This window comes from Aegilops tauschii, chromosome 3, assembly GCF_002575655.3.
Source record: "Aegilops tauschii subsp. strangulata cultivar AL8/78 chromosome 3, Aet v6.0, whole genome shotgun sequence".
Taxonomy (NCBI): domain Eukaryota; kingdom Viridiplantae; phylum Streptophyta; class Magnoliopsida; order Poales; family Poaceae; genus Aegilops; species Aegilops tauschii.
Window position 1 is genome coordinate 175,175,858 of NC_053037.3, and position 15,811 is coordinate 175,191,668.

Genomic DNA, 15,811 nt, shown 5'->3' on the forward strand with positions numbered 1-15,811 from the left:
CATCTCACCCAAAACTTGAAAACTTCAATCACACAAAACTTAACGAAACTTCGTGAGATAGGTTAGTATGATAAAGAGCAAACCATTTTATTTTGGTACTGTAAAAGACAAGATTCATAATTGTTTACACACAATGCCTACTGTAGCATATCATTTCCACAATTTATATTGAGCAATATAAGCAATAGAAATTAGAAAACAAGCAAACTATGCATTGAAAACAGAATCTGTCAAAAACAGAACGGTCTGTAGTAATTTGTACTCCAACCATACTTCTACTACTCCAAAAATTATGAAAAAATTAGTACCACGTGAGAAATTTGTATATTAATATTCTGCAAACAGAATCAACTCAAGAGAACTATTATGTTAAAAATGAGAGTTATTTTCGTGAGCGAAAAAGTTTATGTTTCTCAGCAAGATCAAATCAACTATCATCCAACATGATCCCAAAGGCTTTACTTGGCACTTTATTGAAACAAAAGCAATAAAACATGATCAATACAGTAGCATAATCATGTGAACACACACAAAAATTAGGTAAAAGTGTTGGGTTGTCTCCCAACAAGCGCTTTTCTTTAATGCCTTCTAGCTAGGCATGATGATTTCAATGATGCTCGCATAAAAGATAAGAATTGAAACTCAAAGAGAGCATCATGAAGCATATTAATAGCACATTTAAGCCTAACCCACTTCCTATGCATAGGGATTTTGTGAGCAAATAATTCATGGGAACAAGAATCATCTAGCATAGGAAGGCAAAATAAACATAACTTCAAGATTTTCAGCACATAAAGAGGAAACTTGATATTATTGCAATTCCTACAAGCATATGTTCCTCCCTCATAATAATTTTCAGTAGCATCATGAATGAATTCAACGATATAGCTATCACATAAAGCATTCTTTTCATGATCCACAAGCATAGAGAATTTATTACTCTCCATATAAGCAAATTTCTTCTCATCAATAGTAGTGGGAGCAAACTCAACAAAATAACTATCATGAGAGTGAAAATTAAAATCATGATGACAAGGTTCATGGTTATCATTATTCTTTATAGCATACATGTCATCACCATAATCATCATAGATAGCAACCTTGTTCTCATAATAATCAATTGAAACCTCTTCTGAAATAGTGGATTCATCACTAAATAAAAGTCATGACCTCTCCAAATCCACTTTCATCATTATTATAATAAGATTCAACACCCTCCAAAATAGTGGGATGATTAGTACCTAGAGTTGACACTCTTCCAAATCCACTTTCATCAATATAATCATCATAAATAGGAGGCATGCTTTCATCATAATAAATTTTCTCATCAAAACTTGGGGGAGTAAAAATATCATCTTCATCAAATATAGCATCCCCAAGCTTGTAACGTTGCATATCATTAGCATCATGGATATTCAAAGAATTCATACTAACAACATTGCAACCATGCTCATCATTTAAATATTTTGTGCCAAAAAATTTATTGACTTCTTCTTCTAACAATTGAGCACAATTTTATGAACCATCATTTTCAAGAAAGATATTATAAGGAGGATCAATAATATGATGCAACCTCAATTCCATTTTTATGTAGTTTTTTTATAAACCAAACTAGTGATAAAACAAGAAACTAAAAGATTCAATTGCAAGATCTAAAGATATACTTCAAGCACTCACCTCCCTGGCAACAGCGCCAGAAAAGAGCTTTGATGTCTACTACGCAACTTTATTCTTGTAGACTCGTGTTGGCCCTCCAAGCGCAGAGTTTTGTAGGACAGTAGCAATTTTCCCTCAAGTGGATGACCTAAGGTTTATCAATCCGTGGGAGGCGTAGGATGAAGATGGTCTCTCTCAAATAACCCTGCAACCAAATACAAGAAATCTCTTGTGTCCCCAACACACTCAATACAATGGCAAATTGTATAGGTGCACTAGTTCGGCAAAGAGATGGTGATAAAAGTGTAATATGGATGGTAGAAATATATTTTTATAATCTGAATAAATAAAAACAGCAAGGTAGAAAATAGTAAACGGGCACAAAAACGATCTTGCAATGCTTGAAAATGAGGCCTAGGGTTCACACTTTCACTAGTGCAATCTCTCAACAATGCTAATATAATTGGATCATATAACCACCCCTCAAAGTGCGATGAAGAATCACTCCAAAGTTCCTATCTAGCGGAGAACATAAGAATAAATTGCTTGTAGGGTACGAAACCACCTCAAAGCTATTCTTTCCATTCGATCTATTCAAGAGTTCGTACTAAAATAACACAAAGCTATTCTTTCCGTTCGATATATCCTAGAGTTCGTACTAAAATAACACCAAAGCAAATTCATATTCATAATACTCAATCCAACACAAAGAACTTCAAAGAGCACCCTAAGATTTCTACCGGAGAAACAAAGACAAGAACGTGCATCAACCCCTATGCATTTATTACCCCAATGTCACCTCGGGAATCCGCGAGTTGGGTGCCAAAAGATATATGAAGTGAATCAATACGATACCCCGTTGTCACCACGAGTATTCAATTGCTAGACATATATCAAGTGTTCTCAAATCCATAAAAGTATTCAATCCGATAACAACAAAATATCAAAGGGAAAACTCAATTCATCACAACAAGATAAAGAGGGGGAAACACCATATGATCCGACTATATTAACAAAGCCCGCGATACATCAAGATCGTGACATCTCAAGAACACAAGAGAGAGAGAGAGAGATTAAACACATAGCTACTGGTACAGACCCTCAGCCCCGAGGGTGGACTACTCCCTCCTCATCGTGGTGGCCGCCGGGATGATGAAGATGGCCACCGGAGATGATTCCCCCCTCCGGCAGGGTGCCGGGACGGGGTCTAGATTGGTTTTCGGTGACTACAGAGCCTTGCGGTGGCGGAACTTCTGATCTAGTTTCACCCAAGGGTTTTCGGAATTTTTGGGAATTTACAGGGTAAAGAGGGGGTGCAGGAGGCCACCAAGGTGGGCAGAACCCACCTGGGCGCACCTGGTCCTCCAGGCGCGCCCTGGTGGGTTGTGCCCCCTCGTGGCACCCCCTAGGTGCAGCTCTGGCCCATTGGAAGTGTTCTGGTCCATAAAATATCCACAAAAAGTTTCGCGGTGTTTATACTCCGTTTGATATTGATTTCCTGCGATGTAAAAACATGCAAAAAACAGCAACTATCTCTTGGCACTATGTCAATAGGTTAGTACCGAAAAATGATTATAAAACATCCAAGAATGATAATATAACAGCATGGAACAATAAAAAATTATAGATACGTTGGAGACGTATCAGACATCAAGCTCATGTTGGTGAATGGGTATCCGGTTCCGACTCCGAAAACTACTCCGAGAGAAGCTATCACTCCGACTCCGAATATACTCAAGATGAAGGTGTTGCCGGTCTTGTACCTGTGTCATCCAACTCCTACGACATATTTGATTCACCAAATGAAGGAATTGGAAGATGCTTCATGGCTAAAGTCCCTAAGGTATCACACCCCGAGTATGTTTATTTCAATAGTGATGAAGATGATTTGCTAGGTGATGATGATTTACTTGTTGACAACACCAGTGATGAAAACTATGATGAACTTGCTAGTAATCATGCTAATTAAGATGAAACGAATGACAATGATAAGAAGGAGATTGAGCGTCTAATTAAAGAACTAAACACTCTTAAGGTGGCTCATGAAACAACTCTAGAGGATCATAGAGAGCTCCTAAGGACACATGAGAAGCTACACTTCGAGAAGCTAAATTTAGAGCAAGACCATGAGTTCCTAAAAGCTATCAATGATGATCTTCGAAAGAAGAGTTCTTCTTATCTTGCCAAATGACTCCTCTTGTCTACTTATATGCCACAAGTAAAATCTAGCAATAAGAGCAAGAAAGATTCTTCCTTTAGTAGTAACAATAACCACGTTAAATCCAATATTGTTGCTTCTAGTAGTTCTATTGATTCCACTAATGATTCTCTTAGCCAAGTTACACTTGAGCAAGAAAATAGCTTATTGAAGGGAATTATAGAGAAAGGTGTTTACAAGAGCCTTGCCGGAAGTAAGCAATTTGAGGAAATTGTACACAAGCAAGGAAGGCACCGGAAGAATCAAGGTGTTGGTTTTGAACAAAAGTTCAATGCCAATGGAGTTGAGTGGGAAGAAGATCAATACCCCAAGATGAAGTTTGTTCCTCAACAAGAGAAGTATGACCCCACTTCTTTCAAGGGGACACAAGCTCAAGATGATCTTCCACCACAAGACCATAAGCTAAAAGGCAAGGACAAGCTTCAAGAAGAGATTGATTCATTTGAAGAAGCTCCTAAGGCCATGGTCAAGTGGGTTCCCAAGACTACGTCAAGTTCTACTTCATCAAGTATGACTACAACTCCAAGGATTCCCATCAAGTTGATGTGGATCCCAAAGAAGAATAACTAGAGTGTTCTTGAGGGTGACTCCGCTAACATACTTCACTCATATTCTTTATGGCAAGGACATGTGCAATCAACTTCCATATCTTGCACTAGTTCATGGAGTCACAAACCCTCTTGTTGGTAAGACAAGGGACAAGGTAACCTAATGCTTTCATGGACATCATCATATGTATAATTCACTCTATGTCTATGGATATCCTTGTATGTTCCTTGTGGGAATAACCCATGTACGTATTGAAAGTGCAACACTCCAATGGATTGCTCCAAAAGATCTACATCAACATTGAGTATCCACATCTTCAACATCTACATGAAGTCATCATCAACAAAACCCAAGGTTAGTTCATCCCTCTTAGGGGGATATCACATCTAGGGGGGAGCTTTGCTCTAAAAATTGAGCTAAAGCAACTCTAATGGTGTGAACACAACAATGCTTTATGTAAAAGTGCTAACCCCACTTGTGCTTAAACGATGAGTATGAGCTACGATCAAATGTTCTCATTTGACTCCTCGGTCAATATACTCATATATAGATGATCTAGTCATCGCCAATTGCTTGATAGATGCTAGAGTGTATGTGCATGCTTTGTCACATGTTTCATTTGCTATCTTATTGTGTGAGCATGTTGGTTGCATAATTTTCTCCATTCGAGGACATCCATTTGTAGTTTTGATTGTTTGTTTTTATTGGCCAAATGGATGGACAAGAATGCATAAGTACTCCCTCTAGCTATCTATGTTTTTTCTCTTCTCAAATTCTTTTCATGCTACATCACAAAATCTGAACAAGTTTTTTTTGGACCCTCCGGGTGAGGAGCACTCGGAGCCACCGATCCGTCAAGGGCTCACTTCCAAAACCTTCTAGTGAATTTCGATCATACCAACACATTCAAATTCGGTCCCATCAAAACTACTAGATTGATATAGGTTTTCACCTCGGTGCCACCGATTAGAACTATTCGGTCTCACCGAGTTGCCGCAACTGCAAGAAGTTTTGCATCTCGGTGCCACCGAGCCGTTCCACTCGGCGCCGCCAACAGCTAATGGGTATATATATGTTGCGGCCCGACATTTGGAAATTTCTTCAAACAGTCGTGCCCCCACTGCTGTCGCTCTTGGTCTCCGGATCGTCGTCGTCTCCACCTGTGCACAGTCGTCGTAGGTCTCCGCCGCCGTCAGTGGGAATCGCCTCCGCCGTAGCAAGCCATCACCGAGTTAGGGTATGGTTCGAGCCCTTTGTGCAAACTCCTTTATCCGATTCAATGCACAAAGTTATTGCATGTATTCTTGCCACGATTGAAAACTTCCTATCCACACAGAAGTTCCTTTAGATTAGATTTGATACAAAATCTTAGGGTTAGGTTTTCGCCGAGCTCATCTCAGACCGACCGAAATGAAGTTTTCGGTCCCACCAATTGGCCCTGGCCAATGCAATAAGTACAACTCGGTCTGACCGGAACGTACTGATAGGTGAGACCAAAAGCAATTTCTTAGTGAAACCCTAGCATCTCGAAGTCACCGAACTGCAACTCGGTCTGACCAAAACTGCATGTTTAGACTCTGTTAAGCGCTTCGGTGTCACCGAGATTATCATATCGGCAGCTCCGATATGCTTTCTGCGGAAAACTAAAGTTAAGATTTTGACTCATTTTTTGCAAAAACCAGCTGTATTTTGTGATGCTCATCCTCTCTACCCATATCCATCTATTCACAGGGTCAGTTTGCAAAGATGTCAGAGGCTAGTGACAGCCAGAACAGATCAGAGGAACAGGTCAACCTCAGTGAGGGCACAAGCCCTAGTGGTAGCTATGATGATGGCAGTAGGAGCACTCCTAGCAACTTGCCAAAAACTGCTACCAGACAGAGGAAGAAGAGGAATTCTGACAGTGAGGATGAAGATTTTGTGATTGAGGAAGAGGCAACTTCCAAGAAGAAAGTGGTCAAGAAAGAGTATGTTGGTGTTGCTGCCACCACCAAGCAAGGACGTCAAAATAAACCTCTTGCCAAGAGAGCTCCCATGTCCAAAGTGAGAAAATCAACTGCTGCACATGAGACTATGCAGTTCACACTTGAGTTCAGAGAGGAAGATGAAGCTGCTGATGGAAAGAAGAAAATGAAAGAGAGAGTCAAGAAGACTACTACCAGAGTTATTGGTAAACCATCCATGATGAGGGATGATGATGAGGAGGAGGAGGAAGCTGTTGGACCACCTGCCAAGTCTCAAAAATTGATGGTTGATGCCATTAAGACTGGTGCTGCTCCCTCTAAGCCCAAGACAAAACCTCCACCTGCTGCACCAAAGACTTCAGCTCCAAAGATATCCACAAGGAATATCCCAGCTGTAGAGAAGAACAAGGCCCCAGTGCTAGAGGTCCAAGAGGATGATGAGCCACTAGTGCTCAGAAAACTGAAGCCAAAGATTCCATACCACAATGATGATCATCCAGTGGCTGAGAACATGAAGCTAAGAAAGGATGCATGTCTGAGATAGTGGAGAAAGAATGATCCATATGCCATAAGGAGGAGGACTGTTGTTGACTACCATTTTCACACCAGAGGACAGCAGGACTTCTATGAGACTGTGTTGCTGGACAAAAAGCCCATTGTGTGTGACATGAAGTGGGTTGACTGGAAGTATATTGACACCAATGAAGATTACTTTCCCCATGTTCATGAGAGCTTCAGGCTAAATGAAGTTGATGATTTTGTTGGACAAGAACTGACTAAATGGAATGATGAGATGATTATGTAGTTTTACTCCACTCCACACTTCTACCCAGATGGGAAGATAGTGTGGATGACTGAGGGCACCAGGTACCATTCATCTATCTCTAAGTGGGATGAGCTCATCAATGCTCCAAAGGAAGACGAAGATGATCTTGATGCATCTGGCAAACGCAAGAAGGATCACAACTCTATGGCTCACATGTATAAGCCAATCCCTGATGAAGCTCTAGAGACTCACAAGTTTGGATCAATCTACTATCTGCTTGTTGGACTGACCACCATAAACACCATACTAAGGCATACCCTCTTGCCTAAGTCTGGAGATCATAGGATGATATGTGGTCATTCTATCAACTTGCTACACCTGTTTGATGTTCCCCAAAAGTTCAAGGTCATGAGCTTGATAGTTGAGACAGTCAAGAGGACAGCAGCTTACCAAAACAGGTCATGTGGATATTCTCCACATATTCAGATGCTGATCAACTCCAAGGTTGGAACTGGAACATATCTACTTGACAAAGAGCATCTACCTCTTAGGCTAGATTTTGAGGACAATGAAGTTGTCATGGATGCATCACATCCTACATCTGTTGAGGCCCAGGAGGAGATTGAGAAGGCAAAGGTTGCAAAAGAAGCAAAGGTAGCAAGTGCTCCAGATGCATCTATTGTGAATCTCAAGACCAAGCAAGATCAGCTCACATACCTACTAGAAGCAACCCTGATGATAGAGAAGAGTCTGGCCAACTTGACTAAGAATCATGAGAGCTTAGAGAGGATTGTGGAGGATAAAATGTAAAACCTTGATGTGAAGGTCACAGGGATTCAAACTATAGTTGAGAAGCTGAGAGATGATGCTGAGGACAATGATGCTAGAACTACAATAGATAGATTCCAGACAGTGCCAAGGGCACAGAGATCTGCTAGTGAGCAAGTTGCAGATTTGAGGCCTACTCATTCTGCTCCTACCACCACAACCACAGTTGCTCCTCCAGTATCTACAGCTGAAGCATTTGCAGATGGACTCCTCTCAACGCCGTCTACGTACATCGGAGCTACAAGCCAGAAGACCCCTTCAGGAGCTCCCGGAGATCGTGCCTAGAGTGTCGCATAGCACTATGTGTTTGCAAACTTTTTGGTAACTTGTTGCCAAAGGGGGAGAAAGTGTATAGATCCTAGGCTTCGAGAGAGAGTGTCTTTTGCTTTTGTTGGTTTCATTTGCCTTGCTACTTTGGTTTGGTTGTTGCTACTTGTGTTCTATGCTCGTGAGATACCTTATGTGATCATGTGTTTGATCATACTACGCTTATTGTGTGCTTGCATGATTATCTCTGAATGTTTATGTATGATCAATCACTTGTATCTTTGGTGATGAGTGCATGTTATTAAATTCTTATCATTTTGTACACTCCATCAAGATGTATGTGACATGGAAGAGCGACCCATCATCCTAATCGATTGTGCATTTGCATTCAAACGCAAATTTTAAATAATGCACAAATTTAGGAGGAGCTCTTGCTTATCACATACTTCTCAAAGTGACAATGTATTTCATTCATATTATCATTTGTCAAAGCTTTGATCTATATGTTGTCATCAATTACCAAAAAGGGGGAGATTGAAAGTGCAACTAATCCCCGGGTGGTTTTGGTAATTTATAACAACATATAGCTCATTGAACTAATATCCATTCAAGTTTAATATTTTAGAAAGTTCAATTAATGACATGGCATGGACTAGAGATGTGGACCCCTCAAAATGCTAAGGACACATATTGGCAAAAGCTCAAGACTCTTCATTTCTATTTTAGTGATCCAAGATCACATTCAGTCCATAGGAAAGCTAATACTATTAAAAGGGGATGAGGTGTTGCTTAATGGCTTGCTTGCTCAAATGCTAAGTGATATTGCTCCAAAACCCTCAACCACTTTCTCATTCCAAATATGTCAAAACCCTAAACTCCAACTCGGCCCCACCGATTCTTTCTATCCGGCGCCACCGAGTTCATATGACATAGCCACGGCCAGAAACCCTAACAGTTTGGTCACACCGATGCGGATCTCGGTCTCACCGAGATGGCCTTGCCAATTCTATGTTCATGCAATTATTTTGGTCTCACCGAAATAGCGATCGGTCTCACCGAGATGGCTTGACCAATTCTCTGTTGCCTTATTGCTTCACTTCAGTCTCACCGAGTTGATGCAATCGGCGCCACCAAGATGAGGTTTGCCCTAAGCCCTAGCACATCGGTCCCACCGAGTTTTTCCAGTCAATCACACCGAGATTCCTAACGTTCACTCTTTCCTTTTCCTGTTGAACTCTCCCCTCCTACTTGTTTTCCCGTCATAGCGGGATATTTCTTGCTGTGCCTTCTCCTATAAAACTGGATGATACCCACCTAACCTTCTCATGGCATCCTCTCTCCTTCATACCTTACTTCCACATAGATCGCTAAGGAGGACTCCCCCCACCAATCGCCAACTCTCCTCCCTGAACCCCTCCCTCCCTACCCACCTTGTTCATGTCAATTGGCCACTGCCATCAAGGGGGAGAAGGTGTGCGCCGACCGTGATGCCCCAAGCCAAGAAGGCATATCTCATGGCTCGTGAGTCATTGCCACATTGTAACATGCAGTTAAATGTTATGCTTTACCACAAAACCAAATTATGATGTCCGTTATTGAGCATGTAACTGATATGCCACCATGTTCATTGTTAACTCTTGAAACAACTAACTGATACATTTACCCTTCTATCCTAACCAAAAATATATATGTTATTAACTTACGAAGCAACCGTTCAATGCATTTACCCTTCTATCCTAATCAAAAAAATTACGACTTGATGAAAAAAATATGAACCGCTCGCTAATGCAATTTGCCGCAAAGCCATCTCTAGTGAAATGTAAATTGCCGTATTTTCTAAAGTAGATAAATTATTTCGCTCAGACAACTATAACTGAACTGACCAACCCCAACCCTCATCCTGCTCATTCTCAACCCTCACTTTTATCACAAAATCCATTAACTCGTGTTGTAAGTGAGCCAGTGCGCACACGGGGCGGGCGTGCTTCGACCGCGTCTCCGGGGCACAGTTGAATGTCCATCCAATATCGAACGAAAGTGCTAAAGGTTTCATGTGATGCTAACCTCAATGAACCAGACCTCGAGAATTCATTCATCCCTTTGCTCCGAGGATTGGTCGCCTATTTTGTAAGTGGGGTGTATCCTTGGTGACACTTGAGATCGACGCCAATGTGGCAGGCCAGGAGCAAGGGATGACAGCCGCTTTCCCACTATAGTGCTAGTACCTCCTAGTTCTATACTGAACCCAACCTTCATCCCGGGCTCTATCATAATGGTGGCATGCTCGTGTGTTACCATTGAAAAACAAAAGCTATGGATAAAGAGAATTAGTTACGGTTTACAACATAGGAAATCACAAGCTAGCTAGTACATGCTAAATAAAAAAAATCTAAATTCAGATTGAATAAACATATAGATTCAACTGAAAGACGATGTTCCACACCGAGATATAATAAATCCCCCCTCTTTTTCCCAGTACTTAATAATGTATACTTACATACACATATGTCCAAAAAAAGGTATGAATAATCAGATCATTATTAGTCAAAACAATATCATCAACCAGATCTTGGACCTGGGTACAAACACGTGTATAGACCAAAACTGAATTTATCAAATATGAGATAGAGACTCTCACGCAAAGCTAGCAGCATGAACAACTTCATCGAATAGCAAGAGAAGGGAAGAACACGACAGTTGGGAGTGATCAGGCAACAACGGCAACAGAGCATCATCCAGCGGAAGCAACACATATACCGGGAGCAGCAGTCTACTTCACATCTTCAGGTTGAGGGGAACATTTGGTCTTGTGGCTTTCCTTTGCTTCACAGTGTTTAGCAAGGCGAGCACAATATTGGAATCACTATAGTAACCATAGTCATCAATAAATTTATTTTTTAGCAACTAATACTATAAAGAATTTTTCTACCTTAATCCGTTTACTTGTTGTTTCCTCGATGATGCCTCCATCTCTTTAATTTTGCTTGACCAAACACAACAAAAGATACCAACATGGTTATCTACAACTACAAATTTCAGGTTGTAGCCATAATTTAATTATGACATCCTCGTGGCTTAAATCTTCAAAACAGATAACAATCACTATGAAATAAATGTCAGACATAAATTTATTTTGGGTGCAACTCTTGCTTCACTGACCAAACTCAAATACGATATTGTTGGAAAGCTACAAACATATCCTATAACTTCCTTTTTGCCTCAACTCAAAATATGCAGAAATTTATACCTGAGTGCATTGATTTGTATAAAATTATCTTGATGAACCCCATCAAGTGCCTCTTGGAACATCTCTTCGATCTAAGTAGGGTAAACCAATCAGCAATGTGAAAACAAAAGGAGTATGAACATCCCTATTATATGTTACTAACCCATTTCTCAAACTTAGTATAATCATCATCCTCAACCACGCTGATCTCAGAATCATTGTTACGGTCTGCTTCAGATGGACGGTTGTTCAAGTCTTCTTCTGATCCTTCTTGGTCGTCAAAAGAAACAGGATGCTGCAACTCTTGAAGTTTTTCTTTAGGAATCGAAGCAATTGATTGTCTCCACTCCTCCTGAATCCCAGTATCACCACTTGCCCATATGTAACCAACTAAGAATAGAGGAATACCTCAGATGCCCCTAAGTCATGATGTTCAGATATGATGATTGGGTAGTGGTGAATGAGAACGCTTTTACCAATACTCCAAGCTTCCCCAAGAATTTGATATCTTACACTGTTCTCCAATACTTGTAGCATTGCCAATAACAGAATTTGCACATATTTGTGCAGAATGCGACAATGTAACATCTAGAGAAGATGTGACAGATGTGAACAATTAATATGTAAAGTGATGTTATATTATTTACAAGAATCAAAGATTACATACCTATAGACCTAAATGATAGGTAAAAATTCATGCCCAAAAGTCATAGATTAAAACAGTCCATGTACCTTAAACAAAGCATTTTAATAATACTACGAATTAATATTCTTCACTCTTCACTCCAAATTAAACATATTGATTTGATAAATTCATCTAGATTTTGAATAATGAATCAAGGAACGATATCAAACAAGGTACAAAAATAAATCTTTGTGACTCCTTACAGTATGCAACTACGCATACCTTATGCCTTAGAATCCATGCCTGTGAAGTTTCATTACATCAGAGTTACCAAAGGATAACACATCAGACACATAGGGTATGTCCATCTTTCTATTATATCTTTGCTCACTGCATCATAGCTCCTGAAATTATCTATTCTTGTAGCATGGAGCGTATTTCATGAGTATAGATTTTGTACCGCATAATCTAGTCTTGCAGCATAGCTGGAGCGTATTTCATGAATCTAGATTTTGTACTCCATAATTTGAAAGGATTGGCATGCCATTTGATTGTTACAGAAGAGACATGATAGCAGAGATGGCACTCATAATAAAAACTAAATCTGCACACAATCAGACCAAGAAATTATTTCCTGGAATTATGCAATCAGATCAAGCAACGAGAAAAATAGCAAGAAAGGCGACTCACAGTTCTTTCCGTGCTACTTCATCCGGGGTTGTGGTTATCGGTGAAGAAGAACACAGCTTCCCTGAGCGGCGCACTCGCGGACGCCCCTAAGATGGCTCTCGCAACCTATGTCGTCGTCATCGCCATGAATAAGGCGTCACAGACACGTAGGCAGGACGGCCGACCAACATTGATCTGGCAACGACCATAGTCCTCACCGTCGACCTCGTCGGACGTGCACTCCAACACAAGGAGGACATTCGTTCCGTGGAGTTGGCCATGGCCACCTCCTTGTCCCGGCGGCCCGCACCTTCGCGGGCGAGAGCCGACGCACCACAAGGCAGCCCATCACGCCATTGAATAGGGGTGGAGTCCTAGACATGGGAGAATGTCGGGGTTGGACGAACTCCGGGATGGAAACGGCAGCGGAGATGTCAGTGCGTTGCCACGGGCAGCGGAGGCGGTACGGAGGCGCGTGGGGGAAGGCTGGAGGCAGTGCGGTGCGGGGAGGCGATGTGGGGGAAGGCAAGAAGTAGAAGAGAAGACAACAAAGAGAGATTGGATGGGAAGGATTGGAGAAGAAAAGATAAGTCATGATTCTCTCCATAACTGTTGATTGGTTTTTATTTGGAGAAGGAAGGTTTAGATATATATCGGTTAAGTAGTCAATCGGATTTTTCCTTAAATTATGTTATGTGTTTTCTTAAAATTTGTTATTTTATTTCCTAAAGCAAATTGCATTGATAGGAAGAATCGGTTGATTTAGGTAAGTTAGGAAAGTTAGACGAGTGATCTTTTGTACCTTAGGAAAGTGTTGGTTTACAAGGAAAGAGTGAAGAGGAAAATAAACCGGTAGAAAAGGGGTGGTGGGAGGTGAGACGGAAAAAACCAGACAAAAGTGAGAGACGAAAAATAACCGACTACCCTACCAACTGAGACATTAAGAGTGGAGATTAGTAGATAGTGCGAGTTATTAGCAAATTTCTCAGGTAGGGTTGCACAGGTTAGTTTAGATTCGAAGGTGAAATCTGACCTCCACGATGCATGCTTTGAGCTCTTTCTTTGTCTAAATGGATTCTCCTTAGCCACCTGGTCACAATGACATCAGTGTTCAACCATTGGAACTTTAGTGCGGGGATGAACATGTGTGAGTTTGCATGGTTTATTGTGCATGCGTTGCCTCTTCATTGGTGTGGGCGACCAAAAGATCTTTTAGTCCGTGGTAGCAACGAAATGTTTGCTTTTTATTTGCAGGAACAACGGTGATCACAGTGTGATTGTTTTTGCAAATTTTGATTTTGTGATCATGTTTATGAATTTTCTAAAAATAATATTGAAAAATCTTTTAGAAATGAGGTAGAGATTTTTTTTGAGACAACCTCACGAAGCTTTTATTAAGTCGTCACAATGTTTACAGGGACGAAAGTAAGATCCCCAGGTTGACCCAACCACACACGGCGGCCAATCCCGAGCGACAGAGCGTGCTTCGCTAGGTTGTGAGCTTCAAAATTTGAGCTCCTAAACTCATGACTGAACTTACAAAAATCAAAAGCTAAAGAGTGGTTTATAATTTCATGTGCAATCGCTCCATATGATGATGCATTCTCCTTCTTCAGATCATTCACCACATTCTTGCAGTCCGAAGCAACATGAACTCGCCTCTGGTAGAGATCGTCGGCTAGCGCTAATCCTTCCCTAATTGCGATGGCTTCAAGGATCTGTGGATCGGTAACGTGCCTCACCACCAGCACCGACGCTCCCATGAACGTTCCTTCTGAACTTTTGCATATAGCCCCGACCGCCCCATATCTGGCATTCCTCGGTGCAGCGGCATCAATGTTGATCTTGACACAAGTAGCGGCTGGAGGCTGCCAATGTGACGGCATGTTCACGCTCTGGACTCTGTGCCGAACCTCCTTCATGCTGATCAAGTTAATATCTTGAATATAGCTCGTTATGAAACCATATATGGTATGTGGCGATTGGAAAATATCTTCGTAGATCGCTTTCCTCCGAGCCCTCCATATAGCCCACAAAATGACTATCATATGTGCAAACGTGTCTCTGCTCATTATTTCACTTAACGTGAACAGTCAGTCTTTGGGATTCTCTTCTTGTCTGTCCACTAGATGATGAACCAGCTCCTCCGGCGCTAAAGCCCAAACACTACTCGACATCGGACACGTGAAAAGGGCATGTCTCCATGAATCAATCGCCCCACACAAAGAGCAGTTATCCTCAGTGGCCATGTTCCGGTGCTTCAACAGATCGGCAGTCGGCATTGATTTTCGCGCTAGCCTCCACACAAACATTCGAAGCTTTGAGGGAACTTGAATATGCCAAATGTTGCTCCACTTGTCCGCCTCACTATACACAATTGATGAGCCATCATCTTCATTCAACCACGCCTCACGCTCAAGTTTAGTGCGTAGCACCATACGGTAAGCGGACCATACACTGAAAGTACCTCTCGCTTCCTCATGCCATGCCCAAAAGTCATCTACCTGGCGAGTACACAATGGGATTTTGAGTATCTCGTCTGCATCAAACCTGGTGAAAGTCCCCCGAATCACATCTTCCTTCCAGGTCACCGAGGTAGTATCAATGAGCTCAGAAACCAATCTGGGTGGTTCCTGAGAAAGAGCAGTTATCGGGCGTTTCAGGCCATCTCTTGGTAACCAGCTGTGCCTCCATATGTCCGTAGTTGTGCCATCACCAATTCTCTTCACGATCCCTTGCGCCATAATATCCCGCCCATCCAGGATCTCACGCCAAATCTGGGAGGGGTGAGGCCCAAGCTTAGCATCAAGAATCGAACACCCTGGGAAGTAGACAGCCTTCAGAATTCGAGAACTCAAAGAGAACTCTCCCGTAAGAAACCTCCAGGCTTGGCGAGCCAGCAGCGCCAGATTGAAAATCTCCAAGTCCCGAAAACCTAGGCCTCCAAGGTGTTTTGGTCTGGTCATAATGTCCCATGCAACCCAGCTAGGCTTTCGCTTCCCCTGTTTGCTTCCCCACCAGAACTGTCTGATGATAGACATAA

At 41.6% G+C, this 15,811-nt stretch overlaps 1 long non-coding RNA gene across 2 annotated transcripts; it reads right to left on the reverse strand.

Moving 5' to 3' along the window:
- Positions 1–10,696: 10,696 nt before the first annotated feature.
- LOC109787445 (uncharacterized) lies at positions 10,697–13,399 on the reverse strand. 2 transcript variants are annotated; one of them, XR_012204634.1, is made up of 5 exons: positions 12,987–13,399; positions 12,790–12,894; positions 11,638–12,703; positions 11,178–11,566; positions 10,697–11,071 (listed from the first exon to the last, which is right to left on the reverse strand). It is a non-coding gene; the product is annotated as an uncharacterized lncRNA (long non-coding RNA). The 2 variants fall into 2 exon arrangements; XR_012204635.1 differs by having other exon boundaries at positions 11,638–12,062; positions 12,987–13,389.
- Positions 13,400–15,811: the final 2,412 nt, after the last annotated feature.